Source organism: Ambystoma mexicanum, chromosome 2p (assembly GCF_040938575.1).
Source record: "Ambystoma mexicanum isolate Mex_15411 chromosome 2p, UKY_AmexF1_1, whole genome shotgun sequence".
Classification (NCBI taxonomy): Eukaryota; Metazoa; Chordata; class Amphibia; order Caudata; family Ambystomatidae; genus Ambystoma; species Ambystoma mexicanum.
The window spans coordinates 1,002,908,715-1,002,931,672 of NC_090923.1; the positions used below are offsets into that span (position 1 = coordinate 1,002,908,715).

Consider the following 22,958-nt stretch of genomic DNA (forward strand, 5'->3'; position numbering starts at 1 on the left):
AGTGGCAGTCCTGCAGTCATGACTGTCAGGGCTGCAAGGGCAAACAGAGAAATGCGGGAAATTGTCATGAACCAAGAGCAGAATGACCCTCCGAGAGAGGAAGAAATGGAAGAAGAGGGCAGACGCCTGAGGAGCGCCAAACTATGCCAGAAACAGCTGAGTCAAAAACAACAACAAACACCAATATCCATGAATTACCTAGCGACATTGCCTCAAATGGGCTCACCAAAACCGACGTTCCAGCAAGAGCCAGCGAACACCATAAAGGTACATCCAACCAAAAGCAAAGTCTTCCGGCCTGCAGTCTTAGAAGACCCCAAAGCAGACCAACACGACCCCCAGGAACGACCATCCTTAACTGGAGGAGCAACTGATGATATATGGGCAAAGAGCCTGGAAATCAAGACAGTCGAGGCCTTGGCTGGCCGGAAAGACACCCGGCCGCCACTCCGAGCCGCCGCGGTTGAGCGAGACCCCGCGGAGGCGGCCCTCGAAGGGGGACCGCGGTCCGCGTGGGATGGCGAGGAGGGGCGGACGGAGAGGGAAGACACGGCTAAGGAGGACAGAGCCGCCGGGAGAGCGAGCCTCGGAGTGGGAGCTAGGCCTGCCGGTCCGGCGCAGCACCCAATACCTCCCTCCCCTGGAGCCCCGCAGGGCGCTCCCCGCCCCACGACGGGAGCTCTCGAAGGAGGGCTGCCAGACGTGGAAGTTGCTGAGGGAGAGAGGGGAAAAGAGATGGATGGCACGACTGCCTCAGGAGAGGCAGAACCGGAGGAGGTGTCGGGCACCCCACCTGAGGTGAATGGGCAGGGGGAGCCCGATAGAGAGCTGCACACCACAGGAGTATCGCCGACGAGTTCACTAGCGGAAAGGAAAGTGAAAGTGGTGGCTCTCATTCACAAAGAGGCGGAGGAAAGTGCAGAGACCAGTTGGGTCTCAGAAAAAATCAATGTACAAGGGCCATCAAACCCCAACAAAAAGAAAAGACAGAGAACAAGTTCCTTGCCTCTCAAGAAACTCAAGAACCGTATAACAACGAAAAACAAGATCAGCAGCAGAACGAAAAAAAGGCCCCAGAAGCTCGAACAGCAACAAAAAACACCTGACCAACTGTTGGTCAAAACAAATGAAAACGACCCACAGAGAGGAGAAGGAGGGGCACTTAAAAACTCAATAAAGGATTACTTTTACGCAAACATTAGACAAAAAGCAACAAAAGAGTACCCGCAGAGGGAACTTACAGATCTCGAAATACTGGAAGCTTTAAACGACTGCCTGCCGGTAGCAAAACTACGCAGAGTTGAGCACTATGTCAGTGATAACCGGCTGCATAGTAAAAGACGGCCCTCAGGAGAAAGTAATAAGCCACAAGGACAGTTGAGTGACAAAGTGGGGCCTGAGGGGGAACAACCGTGCCCGATACTACCCCAAAAGATTTCCACGAATTCACCAAGAGGCCAGCAAAATCTGAAGCCGACAAAAGTCACAGAGAAGGGGGAACTGAAGAGAAATCCGGGCAAAGAGTCAGAAATGGGGACTGTCATGTCCGAGCACAAAGAAAGCCCCCACACCAACCAAGAGGAGAGCCTCATTATAGTTGACCCGAAAGGCCCAATGGATTTAACAACAGAAATAAAGGAAGTCTCATGCAAGCTAAATCCGGCTACACCCTCACTCCCAGAGGGTACAGCCTTCAATGTTGACAACTTCACAGGAACAGACAGAGACAAAGTTCATAAAACACCAAACAAAACGCTGGTGCCAGAAAAACTCAACCAAGCGGGGCTCTCCAAAGCCCAAAATGAAAACACGACAATAGGAAGGCCATCTACAGCAGACTCAGACGAACTAAACCAAGAAAATCTTACGAGACCCCTTATCAACCAAAACTTGAACATGGGGGGAAATGACAATCGAAGTCTCCACACCGACAAAAATCGAAAAGGAAGAGCCTCACTAGAAACAACAAGGCAAATTCGAGGCAGCTGGACAAATCAGACAACAATGTTAACTGAATCCCCCTTAAGAAAAACCTCGCCACATCATTCGACCAGCCCGACGGATCCCTCAAATAAAAAAAAAATGGACTTACTGTCAATTATGTCATCAGTGAACATTGCACTGGCACCATTCATGAAACTTTACGAAACTATCGCTGACTCCTTGAAAGACCACACAAGCATCCAAGCGATGATCCACAGCAAAGTTATCTTCTTAGAAGCATATGTCATGGCTTTGGAAGCCAGAAAATCAAGCACAGTTATAATAAATGACGAGGGTTCGTCTTCACGACAAAAAGAGCAGTATGAAGACAAAGAACAAAGACCGGTGAATAAAACCAGGGGGACTCAATCCATAGCTATTACAGGTCATACAACAAATAATCCACCAACAGAGGGTGCAAATAAAGAGGCGAATTTAAAACAAACAGATTCAATCAACAAAGAGACCACCACCTAGACAACCCTCAACTGGAAACCAAACTGCAGAAGGTATTTTTCAACTTTTCACACGACCAGTAAAACACAAGGAAAAACCACAAACGAAAGGCAAAGAAATAGAGTCGAGGCAAACAAAAAACCCTGAAACTTCAGAAAAAAGAACCATCAGCCTATCGCCGTCAACAATTGAAACGCCAGAAAAAAGAACCTTCACCCTATCCCCATCAACAATTGAACGCATCGAAGACGAAGAAATGATGAATCTGAGCCAACACCTGGCAGAAAACTCGCCTACGAGTCTAGCTGCACATTGCTCCTGTGAAGCACCAACTTCACAATCACACAAAGAAAAGGAAAACACAGAATTCAGAAGAAGAAATGAAGAAGTGACTGGAGAAAAAGCAGCAAAAAATGTTAGGGAAAACGCGAAGAATACAAAGAACAAGGGCGCCAGTCCAATTGATACAGATAGACAGACAAAGCCAAAGAGGATGCAGAAAGAAACAAAAAAAGAAAACGAAAGGTCGAAATCGAGACCTAGAGACAATCAGACCTCAGGAAACTGGAAAAAAGAACAAAGATACAACTCCTCCAGACAGAAAGAGGGTGAACGCGGTAAATCAAGAAGGAGATCGGCAGGTAGACGGAACGATCAAAAACACAAAAGAAAGCCGTCTAGAAACATAACACCTGGCAGACCGCGTTCCCAATCCACGAATGCCCATAACAAACCCAATACTGGAAAACGACTCAGCCCGCCACAAGACAAAGGAGAAATGATCTTTCGGTACAGATCCAGAACACAGAAATATAACCGAAAACCGAAAAAAGTGGACAAAGCTAAATGGCGTATAAAGATCACACAAGTGAAAGAAAACAGAGACGAAATAATCTTGAACCGAAACTCAGTGCTAACACTGTTTAAATACATTCGAAAGCTGAATCAAATAAAATCAGAAGATCTCCTTGTAGTAGAGCCAAGCCACGTAAATGCAAAAGCAAAAACGGTACTCTACGTAACATCAACAACGTTGAAAAACCTGATCCTCGACTGTAGTGAAGAGCTAGACGAAATGGGCTACGAAGTCAAAGTGCAATCAAACAAAAGCGAAGAAGACAATAAAAGGGAGGCTGAAAACATAAGGCGTACTAAGCCCAGTAAAAAGGAAGTAGACAGACACCCAAAAAGTGCCTTAGGAAGAACCGGTCGCAATAAGTCGCCTGAAAAAAACAAGGACAGAGCAAAAGCCCGGGAAGTTGAAGAGAAACTGAGGGAAAAGCGACAAGCCTCGAAAGAAAACAAAAATTACGAAAGTTTCACAAAAACCAAAGATACAAAAAAACTTAATAAAGCCAAGGCAATTCCAGAAATAACAGCCAAACTTTCAACAGAAAAATTTCCCCAAAAAAGATGCGAACCCACGAAAGACATATGGTCCTGGTTGCCCAAAATCCTGAGGGAAAAAAAGCAAACATAGCAACCCGCGAGAGACGAGCACATTCTACAAGACAGACATCGCGCGACCCCCTTAAAGTGCGAACTAAAAATGTGCTCATGGAACACGAGAGGACACATCCATCTACTGTCTCCAAAAGACATGGACCTGGGATCATATGACCTTCTATGCCTCCAAGAGACCTGGCTGACTGAACCCCCTGCAATAGGGGGGTTCGAAGTCATCCTTGCTCCAGCCAAACAAGGATGTCGAGGAAGACCTTCGTCGGGCTTATTGATTGCATCTAAAAAAGACTCAGGGATCAAACTAGAAGAAACATTGATCAGCAACCAAATGATTCTGATGGTTAAGGCGGCATGGAGCCGGTGGAGTACCGTTAAAAATGCCTACGAGAAAGTCACCTTAATCGTAGCAAACACCTACTGGAACCCCGCAAGCATAGAGCCTACCGCCTACATAGAAAAAATGGAGGACGCTATAGATGAGGCACTATCGGAACACCTGGTAAAATACTTCCTCATTTGCGGAGACTTGAACGCTACGTGTATGAGCTCGGAAGAAAGAGTGGCGGACCTAGGCCACAACTCAACAAGCAAACAACGCGGCTACCTATGGGTCAAATTGATGAATTCAAGAAACCTTCACAATTTGCACAAAGCATTCCCAGACCCAAATCGCCCGCCATCATGGGAAAGGAAGGAATTGACAGGTACCATAGACTACATCTACGTCACTGAACCACTACTGGTAATAACGAAAGATTTTGTAATTACAAGAGTTACAGCCAGTGACCACAACCCCCTGTCAACAACCTGGATGTCAATAAGGCCACAGAACGAGTACGTTGAGCACCAAGTCATAGCCAACACGAAGGGAAACCGTCTACACCTTACAACTGAGGCCATTAAGGAAATAGACAAAGGATTCAGCTCAATGTCAAATCACTTGGGCAAAAATAATACAGACTATACGCCATTCCTGACGAAGTTTAAGAAGACTCGTAAAATAAAAACAAACAGTGGAAATCCCCCAAGACACGTGTATGACCTAACACTGGTGGAGAAACGTCGGGCACTGCGGAAAATACAACGCAAAGCAAAATCTTCAGGATCTCCAGGGGCTGTGAGAGCGGCAGAAGCGGAAACCAAACTCTACAAAGCATGGGTAAAAGGCCACAGACTGTCTCTCTATCAACAAGATGCTGAAAACATTCTAAAAGCGATAAGTGGCAAAAACATAAAAGAATTTTGGAAAATTTTGAGAGCGGTTAACGAAACCCAAGAAAACACAATCACAACCGAGATCGGGGAAACTACTTGGACAAAACATTACACTACTATGTACCAGGCACCAAGTACCAACTTAAAACTACAGGGCGGAATGTCTCCTGAGCCATGGATAATCATAGATGACCCACAGGAAATCCGAATGAAAATCAGAGGCTTAAAAAACTCCCATGCCCCAGGACCCGATGGGATCACGAACTCCGATCTAAAAACACTTGAAAATGAGTGGCCAAGTCTGCTAAGCAAAATCTTTGGCAGATGCTGCAACTTAAAAACGATACCACCCTCGTGGAAACAAGCAACAATCGTTCCAATATTCAAGAAAGGAGACAAAAAGGACCCGATAAATTACAGACCAATTGCGCTCCTGGATGTCATAGGTAAAGTGTTTGGCTCAATGCTTCTCGATCGTTTCAAGATCTGGATGGAGGAATCACCCTGTAACGATCCACTCCAAACGGGATTCAAAAAAAATCTGGGCACGACAGCCAACATTCTAATGCTAAACGTGCTGAAAAACAGAGTACTGGAAGGAGGAACGAGAATCTTTGTGGCGTTCATCGATCTGACACAAGCATTCGACCGGATAGACAGGGCCCGCCTATGGTCCAAACTTGAAACCTGGGATTGTCCACCGTCTATATTAAACCCGATTAAGGCACTATACACCGATACCTCAATACGCATCCGACTCGATCAAAACGGCCTTTTATCATCACCCATCCCAACAGCGAGAGGAGTGAAGCAGGGGTGCCCGCTGGCCCCGGCCCTGTTTCTGGCATTCATTGGTGACATCCAAAACGAGGATCCAAAAATTCGAGCATTTCCCCCAAAAATCTGCAAAACCCCGATAACACGATTGCTTTATGCAGACGACTTGGTCCTAATGGATCACACACCAATCGGTCTGCAGCGCCAACTGACAAAGCTTCAAGGGTATATGCAAGAAAACAAACTGGAAATAAACGCAAAGAAAACAAAATTCTTAGTACTGGAAAAAGCGACCAGGAAAACAGAAAAACTGAAACTAACTTTGGAAGGATCACTGATCGAGCGAGTGTTCGACTTCAAATACTTAGGAGTAACCCTAGACTCCTCTTCGCAAGACAAAGCCATGCAATCGGTCCTGATGTCCAAAGCCAACAAATTGGCAGCCCAAGCTAGGGCCATAGATAAAAAGTTTGGAAGATTCTCACTGATCCCGGTGCTAGAACACTATAAGAAAAAGGTGATGCCGACATTAACATATGGGGGAGATGCTATGATGAACTTACCACGATCCATTTGGACAAAAATTGAGGCAAAGTTTTGGCGAAAAGTCCTCAGACTCCCAAACTCGACCCCAATAGCCTCAATCCGACGAGAGTTTAGTTTACCCTATCTCAGAAGTTCAGTCTCACTATCGTCTCTAAGACTGTTCAGGAAATGCCGGATGGCTGAGCCACCATCAATATACTTTCTCATTAATCTCGAAATAGAAAGGAATACAAGCAAATCCCTTAAAAAATGGAAAGAAGAAAACTTCAGCTTGCTAGAACAGGTCAATGCAGACGAAGAAGAACTAATAAAGTACCCAAAGAGAACCTTTACCAAAATCAAAGAACTCGACTGGATAAGCACCCTGGAGACAGCAGGAAAAAATAAATTAACCTTACACCTGCCTCCAAACACGAAAAAACTCAATGAACTCCAGGAATATATAAAGAAGTTTCCATCCAGGAAAGGGAGAGACATGCTGATGAGAGCCTGTTTAAATGTCTTGCAGACAAATGAGATCTTGTCAATTAGAGGCCAGACGGGAAACAACAGTTGTCGATTTTGTGAGATACAAGAAAAGGAAACAATCCGCCACTTGCTCCTAAAATGTGCCTCAAACCAACATATAAGAAGTCGATACTTAAAATCAACCTTCACAGATTTCATCATAGAGGACGAAGAAATATGTTGGTCTCGTTTGATTGGAGGCGACAAAACATGGCAAATAGCATCCTATAAAATCTTGGAAGCCATAAACTGGCCGACAAAGGCACATTTTTAGAGAGCTGTTCTCATTTTCTCATTTTCTTTCTTTTTTCTTCTTTCCGTCACGCTACAGACAAAAGACAGAAACCTCAAATTTTGTAAAAATCTTTTGATTAAATACAAAAAAAAAAAAAAAAAAAAAAAAAATAATAATAATACTTATGTAGCTATGTGACCTTGCTCTGCTTTCGCTACTGAAATGCTTATTTATTTTCCGAGGCCCACGGAGACACAGGCTTTATAATGATGGGAGATAAATGTCCAAAATGGCTGCGCATCGACGCTGTGTTGTTTCAACTCTTATTTTGCACAAGCATTACAGCCATCCACCTGGAGCCACGCTTGCCCAGCATTAGGACCTCCACGGATATTAAAGAGACTCCCTTTGGGGGTGAGGAGCATAGTCTCCCAGCTTTTTGTGCTGACATGCTCACAGAACCAGAAACCTCATTTCCAGGGATCTCGCAGGAACTTCTCTTTGGGGAGGTGGAGGGTTAAAAACAAATGCCCACAAGTTATTAAACGTGACTGCCCCCTCATAAAAGTTTCAAGAATTGCGGGGTATAGTACCCTATAGATGGGCGGAAACCGGCATTAGATTTTTCGGGGTCCAGATAACTTGTGCTCTGGATGCTCTTTACTGTGCTAACTACCCGCCTTTAGCGGAAAAGCTCACCGGCAGCTGGCGGAATGGGTGCCCTTATCAATATCCTGGATGGGGAAGATAAATGCCTTTAAAATTGTGAATTTTCCAAGAATACTGTACTATTTTACAGCTCTGCCAGTGGAGGTTTCCCAAGGTCTCTTCAGAGACCTTCAAAAACATGTGGGGTCATTCATTTGGAATCGCAAGAGACCCAGGGTAGCTATGCAGATGCTAATGTCTTCCAGGTGTAAAGGACGGCTGAGAGCGCCAAACTACCACCATTTCGTTGCTGCTCAAATCAGAGTGATCCAGGATTGGTTCAGGGGCAAAGCGGGAAGGTCTGGTGTCAAATGGACAAGGCGGTGGTGAGCTCGCCGCTGGACGAGGTGTTGTGGCACCCAAGGGGGAAAGAACTGCAAACATGTACTGTTGAAGGATAGTGGCCCTAGTGGGGGACTCATGGGATGAGCTGGTGCGGTGGGTGAACTTGACCACTTTCCCCTCCCTGCTGACGTCGCCGTTTAGGAATCCCCAGTTCACACCAGGTATGGAAAGGGGTGCCATCAATGGGTGGGAGGCGGCAGGGTGCTGCAAACTACAAGGCATGTTCTCGGCTCAGGACATTAAATCCTTTGCACAGTGCAAGCAGGACTTCGTGCTAGATGAGGGGGGGGGGAGAGACATATCGCTACTTGACTGAGGCACTAGCTTACAAGCCCAATGGCCAGGTCAACGGCCACCAGGGATCTCACGCCCTTTAAAGGGTTCGTAATGATGGACGCAGGACAGGCATTTGGTAGGAGCGTTATATGGGAAGGGGGCAAGGAGCTAGGCAAGGCACTATATGGAGCAGAGGGAAACTGCATTGGGGCAGCTACTGGAGGGGGAACTTTGGACTCAGTTATGGGCAGATATCCCCAAGCTCATGCAGCCCACCCAGATTCAGGAGATGTGGGTTAAGATAACGGTCCAATGGCATCTCCCCAGACAAACTACATAAATTCTACCCAACTTAATCAGCGCTCTGCTGGAGGGGATGTGAGGAACTGGGATTGTGGAAACATATCTGTTGGGAATGACCAGTCGTGCACCCTTATTGGGACATGATCCATGCAGCAATTAATAGTATTTTTGGAAGTCAGATACCAGACAACAGAGGAATGGCCATCCTGGGAATGAGCAGAGTTCTGGAAAATCTACCCTTGAAAGCTCAAAGAAAGACATTTGTCATCCTAATAGTGGCGGCAGCGCCTGTGGTGGCACACAAATGGAAACAAAAAGCTGCCCCCACAGAACACTAATAGGTTAGCAAAATCTGGAACTTTGTTGCACTGGGGTGGGTGACAGTCGATTCAAGGGTATCACTAAAGGTGTCTCAGGCTGCAACATTGTCCTGAATCACCTGCAACGGGACTTGCGGGCCGCATGGTGCACGAGGAAAATGATATTGCTGGGGCTAGTGCAAGTACACGCTCCACTTGGGGAGGGCGCCTTCACAGGAAGATGGGAGGAGATATGGCTGAAGTTTCTAGGGGAGGTGAGGACTGTGCAGGGGGTGGAGCAGTTCTCAAACAGTGCAAGAGCCCATACAACGGCTGGCGAGAGCTGGCCACTCACAGAAAACTTGGACTGGGAGCCATCGACAGAGTTATGGACTCGGGTGGGGGTGGGGGCCTTAGGACTGGGTGCATTGTTGGTTACAAGTGTTGGGATGGAGGTGGGGCTTACGTGTGTACTTACTGTTGAAAACGCCACTAAAAAACTTTTTTTATTTTTTTTTAAGTGCATTGTTACTGTGCTGCCCTCAGCAGCCAAAAATCAGCTCCCTATCCCAGCACAAACACACCCACATTATTTGACACAACATTAACTCGCTTATTCACACACAGCATTCACTCATTCATTGCATGAGAGCATCAGAAGTGATCTTCCCATATATTTTATAACCCCCTGCACCTGTTCCACATAGGCACAGGGAAATGTTTTTTCTTCCCTGTGCTTTGAAAAGTGCACCCCTTTCGAAAATCGGGATTTATTTGAAAATGGACAGAACGCCCTTTCCACTCTCTGGCTTGCACAGTTGCGCATTTGGTCGGAAAAGAGCACCTCAATGTGCCCAACTAAAAAGCACACGTTTAAAAGTCCATTGTGCACGGTTCACCACCTTTTTGGCGCAAGTGAAGTGAACCCATCAGTTGCACCAAACACGTTTTGAAAATCTGGCACTATGGTTTATCCCTACTGATCACTTCTTTACGCTGTACGTTCATTTCAGAGAGTGTGGTTCGAGGTGTCAAGAGGGCATTTACGAATGGGAAAGGAAATCTGCAATCGTTAACCCCAAATGTGTTCATGAGAAGGTATTGTGTTACATACCATTAGCTCGAGCAGATACAGATTAGCTGGTACTGTATCAAACGTCATTAGTTCCAGGGCAGGTACGGTGTCTGAAATCGGTATTCCAGATCCGGTACTGTGTGTGTGTAATGATTTGCAGCTATTGTCAGATACTTTTTCGTAAGATGCAGCTGTCGAGCAAGTACGTATGTCACTAGCTCCAGAGCAGGTATTGCGTCTGCAGACTCTACACTCATTCGCTCTAGAGAAGATAGTCTGCTTATATTCATCGGAGTGTTGTTTCTGTGCCTGCAGCCTTTAGAGCTGCAACAGACACTGTGGCAGTTATCCACATCATTAGACCCAGAAAAAGTACTGAACTCTGTAGCCATTAGCCCCGGGGAGTCATTACTTTCAGAGCAGGCACTGGAACTGGAGACAGCGCAGGTATAGAGAACTAGATCGCATGCACCCACCTGATACTAACTGGAAACTGTCTGGAAACTGGAAAAGGAGCGTTTGGTAAAGGGAGGCCTTATGTCGCTTTCATTATAAATTGAAACACATATGTAAAGTCCCTATGAGACCCGATGGAATTGTGTTTTTGTTTAAAAATGAGCCGACACTTTTTAAAATGCCTTTAAGGCGTCCAGGAGTATTATACGTATTTCTGAAATGCGTCAGGTCGTTTAGACGTAGGACGTCTACGTAATTAGGAAAATAATCATGGAGGCGGCTGGATTCAATGCTGTGCATGAGCAGGTATTTGTTTTTTTGTGTGTGCTTAGAAGGCGCGTATACACCTCAGAAGTGTTTCCATGCGACAGGTATGCCGGTAGGTTTGTTTTTCCCATTTTGATTTTGGGTGCAGCAACAATGGATCTTAGTGTGTCTTCTTTGCTGGTAATGATTATCCCCATCCCCGGCTCCATTACCCCCCTCAAACATAAGTGATGGCCTTGCAGCGCACGCCAAGGGATTTCAGGGGATTTCAAGGGATTTCAGGGCAGATGTTTTTTTCCAAATTCGGCTGCCAGCAAGTCGGATGTATTGTTTACGTACACGGCATGTGCCATCTTTCTTCACTCTAATCTCTGCGTAATGCGCTTTCACTGTTTGAACAGCAATGACCTCGCCCAGTTGGAAATTAAGTCCCATGTTTACAACAGCCTATTGTAGTGGCTTATAAGTAATGCAATAGGTATGCCTGTAGAATCTATATACATAATATGGTTCGAGAGTGTAGCCATTCTCGAACCATTCCTGGATGCGAGGCTGGCTCTGGGGGCTCTAAGAAATAAACTACCACATAAATGTACATATATATACTCTACGGACAATGTTATTACAATTGGCGATGAGGATATTCGTGAATTGAGCCCCCAGAGTTTGTCCAACATCACTACTGTGAGTGAAGGGTGTGGTGTCCTGTGTTGGACGGCTTCATATACGCCGAGGGACTGCCACAGTAACCATTTATTGAGGCGAAGGTGACGCTGCTGCCTAAATAGTACTTCCACAGAAAGAGCAAGATGAGCCACTGGTGCAGATATAAAATTATAAAGAGGAAAGAAGTAAGCGACATTTCCAATTAGCGTGGCGCGAGGCACGGCGTCTTCTGAATCCATAACTGTCGGCCCCGGACATTAACATACTATAACATGGCAGCCATCTTTTTTTAATCTCTATATTAGTATGTCATTAAATTAAATCACAGAAGAATCAAATACAGAAAGGAATAGTGAAGTTAAAGTATCACTTGAGAAACGATGACAGTTGATGGCAAGGGCGAATTAACACAAGAAAAGTGATAGGGCTATACCGAGGATCTATAGCCCTCGAACTATTGTGAGGAATACGAACAATAGAGGGCAATGTTACAAATGAATGCTTGTAAAAGCCAGTACTTGCACAGAGTGCACATGAACTAAACCACGCATCCAGCTCAACAGTAAGGTGCCAAACTGAGGATAACACCAAGGGTTTTAAGAGAAGTAAAAAAAAAAATGAAAGAAGGGAAGAGTGCCATATAAATGTATTCGCGTCTACAATAAAAGCCACATTTGAAAGGGGATTTTTATTGTCTCACCTGGTAGAAGATCAGGCAATGAAAAAACTGCATTCTTTGGAGTGAAATGGGGAAAAAAAAAAAAAGGAACCAGTCATAATTAATCTTATATCCTATCACAATGCAGCATGTCACGGCACCAGTACAGTTCCTCCCACATCCAGGGAATCCCACATGTTCCTTAGGAGCAGTGGATTGATGGATTCCAAGTATACCTGAGGACTATCGGCGGCAGCAAATATAATGATGCTCTCAAAGAGGCCATGTTTCTAAACTGCATTGGGGCAAAAGCTATAAGAATCTTCAGAGCACTACCTGATTTGGATGGTAGAGAGGGTGGTTCTGGCGACAGTAACTGCAAATTTGAGTGTGCATTAGGGAAGCTCGCCAAATATTTTGGCAACAAGACTAACGTACTGGAGAGGTATTTTTCTTTTCGAGGCGGCAGTTAAAAGGCAAATCAATAGACACTTATATGGCATCTCTCAGGGGACTTATGTCTACATGCAACTTCACCGACATTGGCGAAGAATACTTAAGAGATCAACTTGTGTTGAATGTGGCGGACCCGCGCATACAACAGAGATTGTGGCAAACCAATAATCCATCACTGGAGCAGGCAATAGAAATAGCCAGCAGTATGGATTTTGGTGATCGTCGCATTAAAGAAAGGTTTGATAGAACTGATGACAAGGAAATCAAAATGGTTCACGAGGAACCAAATGACGACACAAAATAATCCTTGGTGGCAATGGTGAGGAGAATGACTACCAACAACTCAAGAGTCAACTCTAGAAGACGCAGAGATGCAGGATACAGGAATCAAAATCAAAGCCGCTGCCAGAAGTGTGGTACAGGCACAATGATAGTGATAAGGAATGTCCTGCAGCGGCTGTAGAATGTTACAAATGTTGTCACATAGGACCTTTTGCCAAAGTCAGCAGAAACATTCGTGGTAGGTTAAGCAGGGTCAGCAGGTACCCTTTCAACAGGGTGCCAAGGAACATGGTGAGAGCCATTGAGAATTCTGGACAAGACAGCATGCTGACCGTCAACAGTGAAAATGCACAACGCGTACAAATACTCACTGTTTCTCCGATAAGACAAAATAAGGGACTGTGGGTAGAAATGCAGATAAATGGGATACCCTTGCCCATCATGGTGCACACCGGATCCCCGTATGCCATAGTTGATGTCAAGACTTTTGTTGAAGTATTGTTTGGCAAAATGCATGAGATTCAATGCACTAGTATGAGAGCAACGGGATATGGAAAAAATCCCATAAATATCATTGGATGTACCTGGGTCAAGTTGAAGTTCCTTGACAGAGAAACATATTGCAGACTATACACAGCAAAAGATGGCTCGTCCGTGGTAGGTTGGGAGGAACAAGCTGCTTTACGAGTTTGAATTCACCCAGGTAAAGACATCCCCATCCTAAGTGTGCTAAAGGACAATAGCGACATTAAAGCCTCACTTGCAAAATAGTTTCCCAGTGTGTTTAGTGAAAAGATTGGACTCTTAGATGGCTTTCAGCATAAGATAATTCTCAAAAAAGGAGCTATACCCATAGCACACAAGGTTAGAGGTGTTCCAATTGGTATGAAGGAAGCATTAAGAAAAGACCTTTCACGTCTATGTGAACAGAACATTATTGAGCCCATAGAGAGTTTGGAATGGCTTGCCCCAATAGTGTTGGTGAAAAAACCTGATGGCACCATAAGGATGTGCGTGGACTTGAGGTACCTCAATAAAAACACCTGGATAGACAGACCCCCTCTCCCGAATATAAGTGAATTATTAACAACAAAACCAGCCAAGTTTTTCAGCACGCTTGACCTGTTCTCGGCCTATCATCAGATAGCTTTAGAAAAAAAATCCAAAAATCTCACATCATTTGTCACTCCCCTGGGTGCATTCATGTTTAAAAGGATGCGTTATGGCCTTGCTTCAGCTGCTGTGGTTTTTCAAAGATCTGTTTGGAGGCCTCGATGGCGTACAATGCTTCCAAGATGACCTTCTGATGTATACTGATATTCACAGTACTGAAGAAGAACATGTGAAATTGATGGGGGTTTTGCAGTTAATTCAAAAAAGTGGTCTGACTTTGAAACTCGAAAAATGCAAAATCAAGTGTGACGGGGTGTCATATCTAGGACATTCAATTGATGCCAGGGGTATCAGCCCTAAAGAAGAATTGATGAACACTATATTGAGTATTTCTGAACCGGAAAACATTTTTTTAGGCATGACAGAATACTATTCTAAATTTGTGGATGATTACACCGGTAAAACCAAGAACATGAGGGGTCTTATGAAAAAGTAAGCAAAATACATATGGTCAGACAAATGCAAGAGTGAATTTGGACGAATAAAAGCTGCCATCAACAAAGCGCCAACACTGGGGATGTTTGACTGCAAAGCAAAGACCAAAATTTCAGTCAATGCCAGTAAGGTTGGTTTAGGTGGTGAACAGCTCCAGGGCAAAGACATGTTAACCATCGCTTTCGCATCAAGAGTATTAAGAGGGGCGGAATGTAACTTCTCCATGATAGAGAGGGAAGCCTTCGGGGTAAAGTGGATCCTGGAACATTTTAGAAATTAGTGTGAGGTCTACCCATTCTCATTAAGACAGATCACAAGCCGCTTGTACATGTCCTGCAGTGTAAAGCGCCCCATTTGATATCACCAAGGATTAGGCGTTGGGTTTTAGACATAATGCAGTACAATATCTGTATATGTTATACGCCAGGTACACTAAATCAAGTGGCTGATTGCTTTTCCAGATTACTACCAAACCAGGAAACAGAGACAAAGACTGCGGAAGATATCATTGCCGCCATAAACCCGGGCATTGATGAGAAAGAATGGAAGGATTTGGCTGGCACAGACCCAGAACAAGTAGAGATCAGAAAAGCCATTGCCAGTGATTGGAATGATTGTGACCAAAGCGTGGGAGATTATGTAAAATTCAAAGAAGAATTATCAATGGATTCCGAGCACATTTTTAGAGGTGATCGAATAATCCCTCCAATGAAATTAAGAAACAAGACACTTTCCCTGGCCCATGAAGGACATCTTGGAAGGAGTTTGAATAATAGAAGAATAAGAAGTAATTATTGGTGGCCGGGCATGTGGAGAGAGGTGGAAGAGAATGTTAAAAATTGCACTGCATGTGCTGCAAGTGATAAAACAAAGAACTTGAGGAAAACCCCACTGCAACCAGTAGAAGTACCCAATAAGGTATGTGTCATGATGCCTACCTCCAAGGAGCCAGGTCCGACCCAACAACCCCAGAGGCAGGCATCATTCCCCCCAGGGAAGTTCCAGCGGGCCCAAGCTGGGGCCCTTTGGACGCAGTCCTGGCGCCTTAGGCGCCAGGCTCATGTTGGACCCCAGTCCTGGCACCTTAGGCGCCAGGCTCATAAAGCTGGACATGTGTTCAAGTGTTTTAGTGTGCACTTACCTGATGCAGACCATGCTGCTACATCCAAGCCCTCTTGAGGCCTGAATGGGACTACTTTACCTGTGGGACTACTTTCCACTCGGGTGTGGTCGGGGAAGGATACATAACCTGATCGGTGGAAGGATACATACCTGGAACTTCTTCCAAAGCTATTTAAACCCCACCCGAACAGCCAGAAGTGCTTCGCGTTGTTCTGCACCTAGCAGCTGGACACTCACCATGTCTGCTCCTGCTTCTGGACTTCAGCCACGCCTGTCAGCATCCTGGGACACCTGCTAAGGGTAATAAGAAGAGGATTGGGGAGGAAGAAGGCTTACCTGCTAAACCTGCATCACAGAGACATTTCACTGACGATCCTGAAAAGGAAGACATCATTTTTTAAAGCATTTCGCTCCGATCGCTGCAGCGCTGCATTTCACTCACCTTTCTTGGGCGCCTCCATCTTCAGCAGCGATCATCCGGATCCGCAGCCACTTCCCAGAGCCTAGAGAGAAAAAGACAAGAACACAAGGTGAGAGCAGGAAGGGAATAGGAAAAGCTCAGTTTCCTTCTAAGACTTACCTGTTGGGTCATTCCCATTTCATTTCGGGTCTTGCTGCTTCCAAGCATTTTCCGGACCCCGGCCCCTATGGGGAAAAAAGACAAAGACATTAGATGAGCGAATGCAAAAACATTACCTGAGCGCTCATCTAGGACTTACCAGATCTTTACTGGAACTGCACGTTTCACTTCGGGTCGGCGCCATATCTCCGGCATTCCGAACCCCGTCCCCTATGGGGAAAAGACATAAACTTTAGCGCTTTTTGCAAGAAGTCTCCAAAGGAATCTTCTGTCATGCATGCTGGTCGCTACGCTCGTAGGACAGCGAGACCGTTCTACTCCAAATGGAGGCTATTCGATTCCATCAAGAGACTTCTGGATTGTTCTACCCAGAGATACAGGTCAGTGTGATCATTCCTGTCATTATCTAATTCATCATACTCAGGTTGGAGCAGTTATTCATGATACTTTAATTTGTCCTAGGCTGGATTACTATACCTTACCCACGCCCTTTCCAGTGATCCATCGCTCTGCCTGTTTTATCAGCCAGAGGGTTGTATCATTTGGAAGGTCTTTGTTGACTTCACGACTATCAAGTCGGGTGAACAGGGATCCGGAAGACCCTACCTCCTGTATCCTTTTGAGTATTGTATCCTTTTCAGTTGATACTTTGGTACACTTCTGACAGAATCAGAAGCCATGGAGGGTACGGATCCTTTAACTGTTTTGACACAGTTGATCAACGATTTGAGAAACGAAATGGTTACTGCACAGGACATGTTACGGCACCGTATGGACGTTATGCAAGACGCCCTACATGGTAGTCCTCAGGGAGCACAGGCGCCGATGGCTACTGCATCTGGATCTGGGACTACGGCACCCCCACAGGAAACTATTAATGTGGTTATGCCCACTCAGTTTCCCTTGGCCCCTCCGGAAAGGTTCACGGGTGATCCCAAAACCTACAGAACCTTTGTAAATCAGTGCCGACTCCATTTTCTTTGCCGTCCTGCATCTTTTCCTGATCTAACCACAAAAGCAGCCTTCGTGCTTTCCCATTTAGGGGGCACAGCCGCTGCTTGGGCTAACCCTTTGTTGGAAACTAATAGCCCTTTGTTGTACGATTGTGACGATCTCTTGACTGCTATGAGTAAAGTCTTTGACATGCGTTACTCTACTCAAGCCACAGATCTAGAGTTGCTTAACCTACAACAGGGCAGCCAACCCCTTATGTCTTACGTTGCCCGGTTCAATCAACTGACGGCGGAAACCCAATGGCCTGACAGCAAGAAAACGGCTGTTTTTTACAAGGGTCTTTCTGAAGAACTGAAAGACGCCTTATCTACTGTTCCTGTGGTTCCTACGGGTTTCCCAGAGCTGCTCGATTTGGTTCTACAAATCGACGCCCGAAGGAATGCTCGAAAGGGAGAGAAAAAGCCCTTCATGCCAGTCTCGGGGCGGTCAGAGACACCAGCAGTCGTCTCTAACGACCCTGAACCCATGCAAATAGGCGCCGTGAGAGGCCGATTGTCCAATGCAGAACGGGAGAACCGAAGAAAAAACCACTTATGTATGTACTGTGGTTCTTCCGAGCATTTATTGGCAACATGTCCTAAAAAACCCGTCAAGCGTGCGGGAAACGCCAAAACTCGACATTAGCAGGAGTCCCTATGTCGAGTGTTTCATCGGACTCCAGTACCATTCCTAAACATGCACCTGTAATAGTTCAGGTGACGTTACATTGTGATGAGCGAGAAGTGGTTTCCAAGGCCATGGTTGATTCTGGAGCCACCAGCAATTATATAGACATCACCTATGCCAAGAACCATTCCTTACCCCTTGTAAACAAAAAAAGACCTGAAACGGTGAACACCGTGGACGGATCTGTTTTAGTTTCTGGTATGGTAACCCAGGAGACGGTACCGGTTCAGATGACGTTATCTAATAACCATTCAGAAGAAATCATCTTCGATGTTATTGCTGCTCCGCAGTACGAGATCATACTTGGTCTTGCATGGTTAACCCTTCACAATCCTGCTGTTGACTGGGTTTCGGGATCGCTCCAATATCCTTCGACTCATTGCAATGAACATTGCTTTACCAGTCAGGAGGTGTCAAATAAACAACACATATTGGCCTCTATGGTGGAGGAATCTGCTATCAGCGTTGTACATCGATGCGACAATATAATACCATGCGAATACGCTGATTATGCTGATGTCTTTGATAAAGGCCAGGCAGAACGATTACCTCCTCATCGACAGTACGACTGTCCTATCGAATTGATTCCTGGAGCCAAAATTCCTACAGGCCGTGTTTATTCTTTAACACCTAAAGAAGATGTCGTGTTAAAAGAATACATTGACAAAGCGCTAGCAACGGGCTTTATACGGCCCTCACAGTCTCCTGCTGCATCTCCTCTATTCTTTGTGCCTAAGAAAGAGGGAGACCTCAGACCATGCATTGATTACAGGGCACTTAATGATATCACCATCAAAAACCAATACCCCTTACCACTAATAAACGTTCTGTTGGATCAGTTAGGCACTTCCAGTTACTTCACCAAATTGGACTTGCGAGGTGCATACAATTTGGTTCGCATTCGTGAAGGCGACGAATGGAAGACCGCTTTTAAGACACGGTATGGTCTTTACGAATATCTGGTGATGCCTTTTGGTCTGTGCAATGCTCCCGCCACATTTCAATTCTTCATGAATAACATATTCAGAGACATAATGGACCGATTTGTGGTTGTCTATCTGGACGACATTTTGATCTACTCATCATCTTTATCGGAACACGTCAGACATGTTTCTACAGTCCTACAAAGACTTAGGGAGAACCATCTTTATGTGAAAGCCGAAAAATGTGTCTTTCATTCACAGGAAGTGGAATTCCTGGGTTACGACATTACCAATCTAGGTGCTCGAATGAGTCGTTCCAAGGTAAAGGCCGTCTTGAACTGGCCAATTCCACATAACGTCAAGTCACTACAGTCTTTCTTGGGCTTTGCGAATTTCTATCGCAGATTTATCCATTCCTTTTCCAAAACAGTAACTCCTTTGACGGCTTTAACTAGTTCCAAAGTACCTTTCTGTTGGAACCAACATGCCCAAGCAGCATTCGAAAAGCTGAAGGAAGCATTTACCACTGCACCCGTGCTTCAACATCCGGATCCTGATCGCCAGTTTGTCGTTGAAGCGGATGCATCCAGTGTCGCTATTGGCGCAGTGCTCTCACAAGTTTGCACGGAAACCAAGGAGGAACACCCAGTGGCTTTCTTCTCTCGTAAACTCACCTCATATGAACGGAACTACACCGTTACTGAGCGGGAACTACTGGCTATCAAAGATGCCTTCCGAGAATGGCGTCATCATCTTCTTGGGGCCAAACAGGTGTTGGTGTACTCTGACCATAGAAACCTCCAAGCATTCAAATCCATGAAATGCCTTACGGCCCGTCAGGCCAGATGGCATGTCTTTTTTGCCCAATACGATTTCCAGGTCACCTATCGTCCTGCCCGAGAACATGTTAAGTCGGAGGCTTTGTCCCGTATGAGTAAAGAGGCGCAGGAAGAAAAACAAGTACAGACCCAGCTGTTGGCAGATCATGTGATTTGTAGTTGTTCGGTTCAACCATCCTTAAAAACCGAAATACAAGAGTGGGTAAAAAACAATCCACAAGTAGTCCAGGATATGAATCTGGACGTGCATAACGGTTTACCATTCACACAAGGAGTGCTTTATCTACCAACTCCTTCAATGCGGAATAAAGCCCTCAAATGGAATCATGATTCCTTGATTGCAGCCCATCCTGGACGGAAGAAAACACTGGACCTGCTCAAAAGGTGGTGCTGGTGGCCATCCATGGCAAAAGACGTTATAAACTACGTATCTTCTTGTTCTATATGTATCCAATGTAAAAATACACCTGGTAAACCAGTGGGCTTACTCCAATCCCTGCCTGTCCCTACCAAACCATGGGACATGATATCTATGGACTTTGTGGTGGAACTCCCCCCAAATCAGGGATATGATACCCTATGGGTCGTAGTGGATTATTTCACTAAATTGGCCCTATTTATTCCTTGTATTGGTTTACCAACTGCTACTGTTCTGGCTGAACTGTTCATCCAACATATATTTCGTTTCTTTGGTCTACCGTCAGTAATCATTACTGACAGGGGCTCGCAGTTTGCGTCACGCTTTTGGAGAGCTTTAACATCTGCATTACTAATTGATGATAGAATGTCCAGCGCTTATCATCCTCAAACCGACGGACAGACTGAAAGGGTCAATTGTACTATGGAACAATATCTGCGGTGTCTGTGTTTGCAATATCAATCGGATTGGCTCACGGTACTGCCGGCGGCTGAATTTGCCTATAACAACTCTTATCATAGTGCCATAGGCACTTCACCGTTCTATGCTCTCTATGGACAACACCCCCGATCAATACCTCTGGATTCCGCTCTATCCCTGGACACGCCTGCCGCAGGCCGTACTCTTCGTGATCTGAAGAGATTACAAAGAAAGGTGAAGCAGCAATTGGAGCAGGCTAAACGACGTGACAAGTTCTATGCCGATGCTCATAGGGTATCCGCACCTGTCTATAAGGCTGGGATGAAAGTCTGGCTATCCACTAAGAACTTAAGGATTCCAGGCAAAAAGAAATTGTTGCCTAGATACATCGGTCCGTATGAAGTGCTCCATGTTCTTAATCCTGCTGCTGTACGTCTGGCTTTGCCACAACGATGGCGGGTGCATCCTGTATTCCACGTCTCGCTCATCAAGCCGTTCTCTGACACTACTAGACTGTCTGTACGGCCTGTTGCTATTTCTGTGCGGGGGTCTGATGAATACGAGGTACAGGACATACTGGATATGAAACTCCGTTCTGGTAGACCATATTATCTGGTGGACTGGAAGGGCTATGGTCCCGAAGATAGGTCCTGGGAACCTCTTTCCAACATACATGCTCCTGCTTTATTGAAGCGCTTTCACACAAGAAGGGGAGAGGTTGTCCCTTTGGGGGATGGCACTGTCATGCATGCTGGTCGCTACGCTCGTAGGACAGCGAGACCGTTCTACTCCAAATGGAGGCTATTCGATACGTTACCGGGAAAACGACGTTTACACTTTTCACGTCGCTAACTTCACGTGACTTTTGCTTCGTCACGTGAACTACGGTATCACGTATTTAAGCAGCGTAGAAACTTCACTCGCTGCTTCTGATCGTCTCTATTGGCGTTGTGTAGCTGAACCTCTGATCTACTTCCTGGCATAATCCTACAGCTACTTTTGGGTCTTCGATAGCGTGTGTTCCGCCACACGCTGATTCCTGGAGCTATCCCTTCGCGTGATAATGCACACGCGTTCTCTGTCTTCAATTGCGGCTGGCCAAGGCTGCGTGAATCCGGCCCGCGTGTAAAATCCACACGCGCTCTTTGTCTTCACACGCGGCTGGCCAAGGCTGCGTGAATCCTGCTCGCGTGTAAAATCCACACGCGCTCTTCGTCTTCAAGTGCGGCTGGCCAAGGCTGCGCGAATCCTGCCCGCGTGTAAATCCACACGCGCACGTTGTCTTCACACGCGGCTGGCCCAGGCTGCGCGAATCCTGCCCGCGTGTAAAATCCACACGCGCTCTTCGTCTTCAAGTGCGGCTGGCCAAGGCTGCGCGAATCCTGCCCGCGTGTAAATCCACATGCGCACGTTGTCTTCACACGCGGCTGGCCCAGGCTGCGCGAATCCTGCCCGCGTGTAAAATCCACACGCGCTCTTCGTCTTAAAGTGCGGCTGGCCAAGGCTGCGCGAATCCTGCCCGCGTGTAAATCCACACGCGCACGTTGTCTTCACACGCGGCTGGCCAAGGCTGCGTGAATCCTGCCCGCGTGTAGAATCCACACGCGCTCTTCGTCTTCAAGTGCGGCTGGCCAAGGCTGCGCGAATCCTGCCCGCATGTAAATCCACACGCGCACGTTGTCTTCACACGCGGCTGGCCCAGGCTGCGCGAATCCTGCCCGCGTGTAAATCCACACGCGCACGTTGTCTTCATACGCTATTTTCTTCTAACTCCTGCATCTGTGGAATTAACAGAAGGATTGATCCCTAAAGTGGGAAGGAAGCCTTTCAAGGATCATTGGAAGTGACTTTGAACTGAACTTTGGACGCTATCCTGTGGTGAATTCAACCCGTATCTAGCGTGAGCCTCGTTCCGTTCGGGATAAGTCTCCCTTACTAATTTTCCCTTCCCTGTCGTTTTGTTCTTCATTCCAAATCCATCAAGAGACTTCTGGATTGTTCTACCCAGAGATACAGGTCAGTGTGATCATTCCTGTCATTATCTAATTCATCATACTCAGGTTGGAGCAGTTATTCATGATACTTTAATTTGTCCTAGGCTGGATTACTATACCTTACCCACGCCCTTTCCAGTGATCCATCGCTCTGCCTGTTTTATCAGCCAGAGGGTTGTATCATTTGGAAGGTCTTTGTTGACTTCACGACTATCAAGTCGGGTGAACAGGGATCCGGAAGACCCTACCTCCTGTATCCTTTTGAGTATTGTATCCTTTTCAGTTGATACTTTGGTACACTTCTGACATCTTCATTCATCATCTGAAAAAAGACAAAGAACATTATTATTTAAAGCTTGAACTTTTGAACTTGCAACAGAACTTTTACAGCGCCTTACCA

At 45.9% G+C, this 22,958-nt stretch overlaps 1 protein-coding gene and 1 long non-coding RNA gene across 4 annotated transcripts in view; one reads left to right on the plus strand and one right to left on the minus strand.

The window, feature by feature from the left end:
• RELA (RELA proto-oncogene, NF-kB subunit) overlaps positions 1–10,755 on the minus strand; it is a 507,042-nt gene extending 496,287 nt beyond the window's left edge. For both annotated transcript variants that reach the window (XM_069644816.1, XM_069644817.1), the window contains exon 1: positions 10,666–10,755. The gene's annotated coding sequence lies outside the window, so the exon portion shown is untranslated. The remainder of the gene's footprint in view (positions 1–10,665) is intronic.
• A 133-nt stretch (positions 10,756–10,888) lies between these two features.
• Positions 10,889–22,958, plus strand: part of LOC138567015 (uncharacterized) — a 44,138-nt gene continuing 32,068 nt past the window's right edge. For both annotated transcript variants that reach the window (XR_011302086.1, XR_011302085.1), the window contains exon 1: positions 10,889–10,951. This is a non-coding gene — a long non-coding RNA (uncharacterized lncRNA). The remainder of the gene's footprint in view (positions 10,952–22,958) is intronic.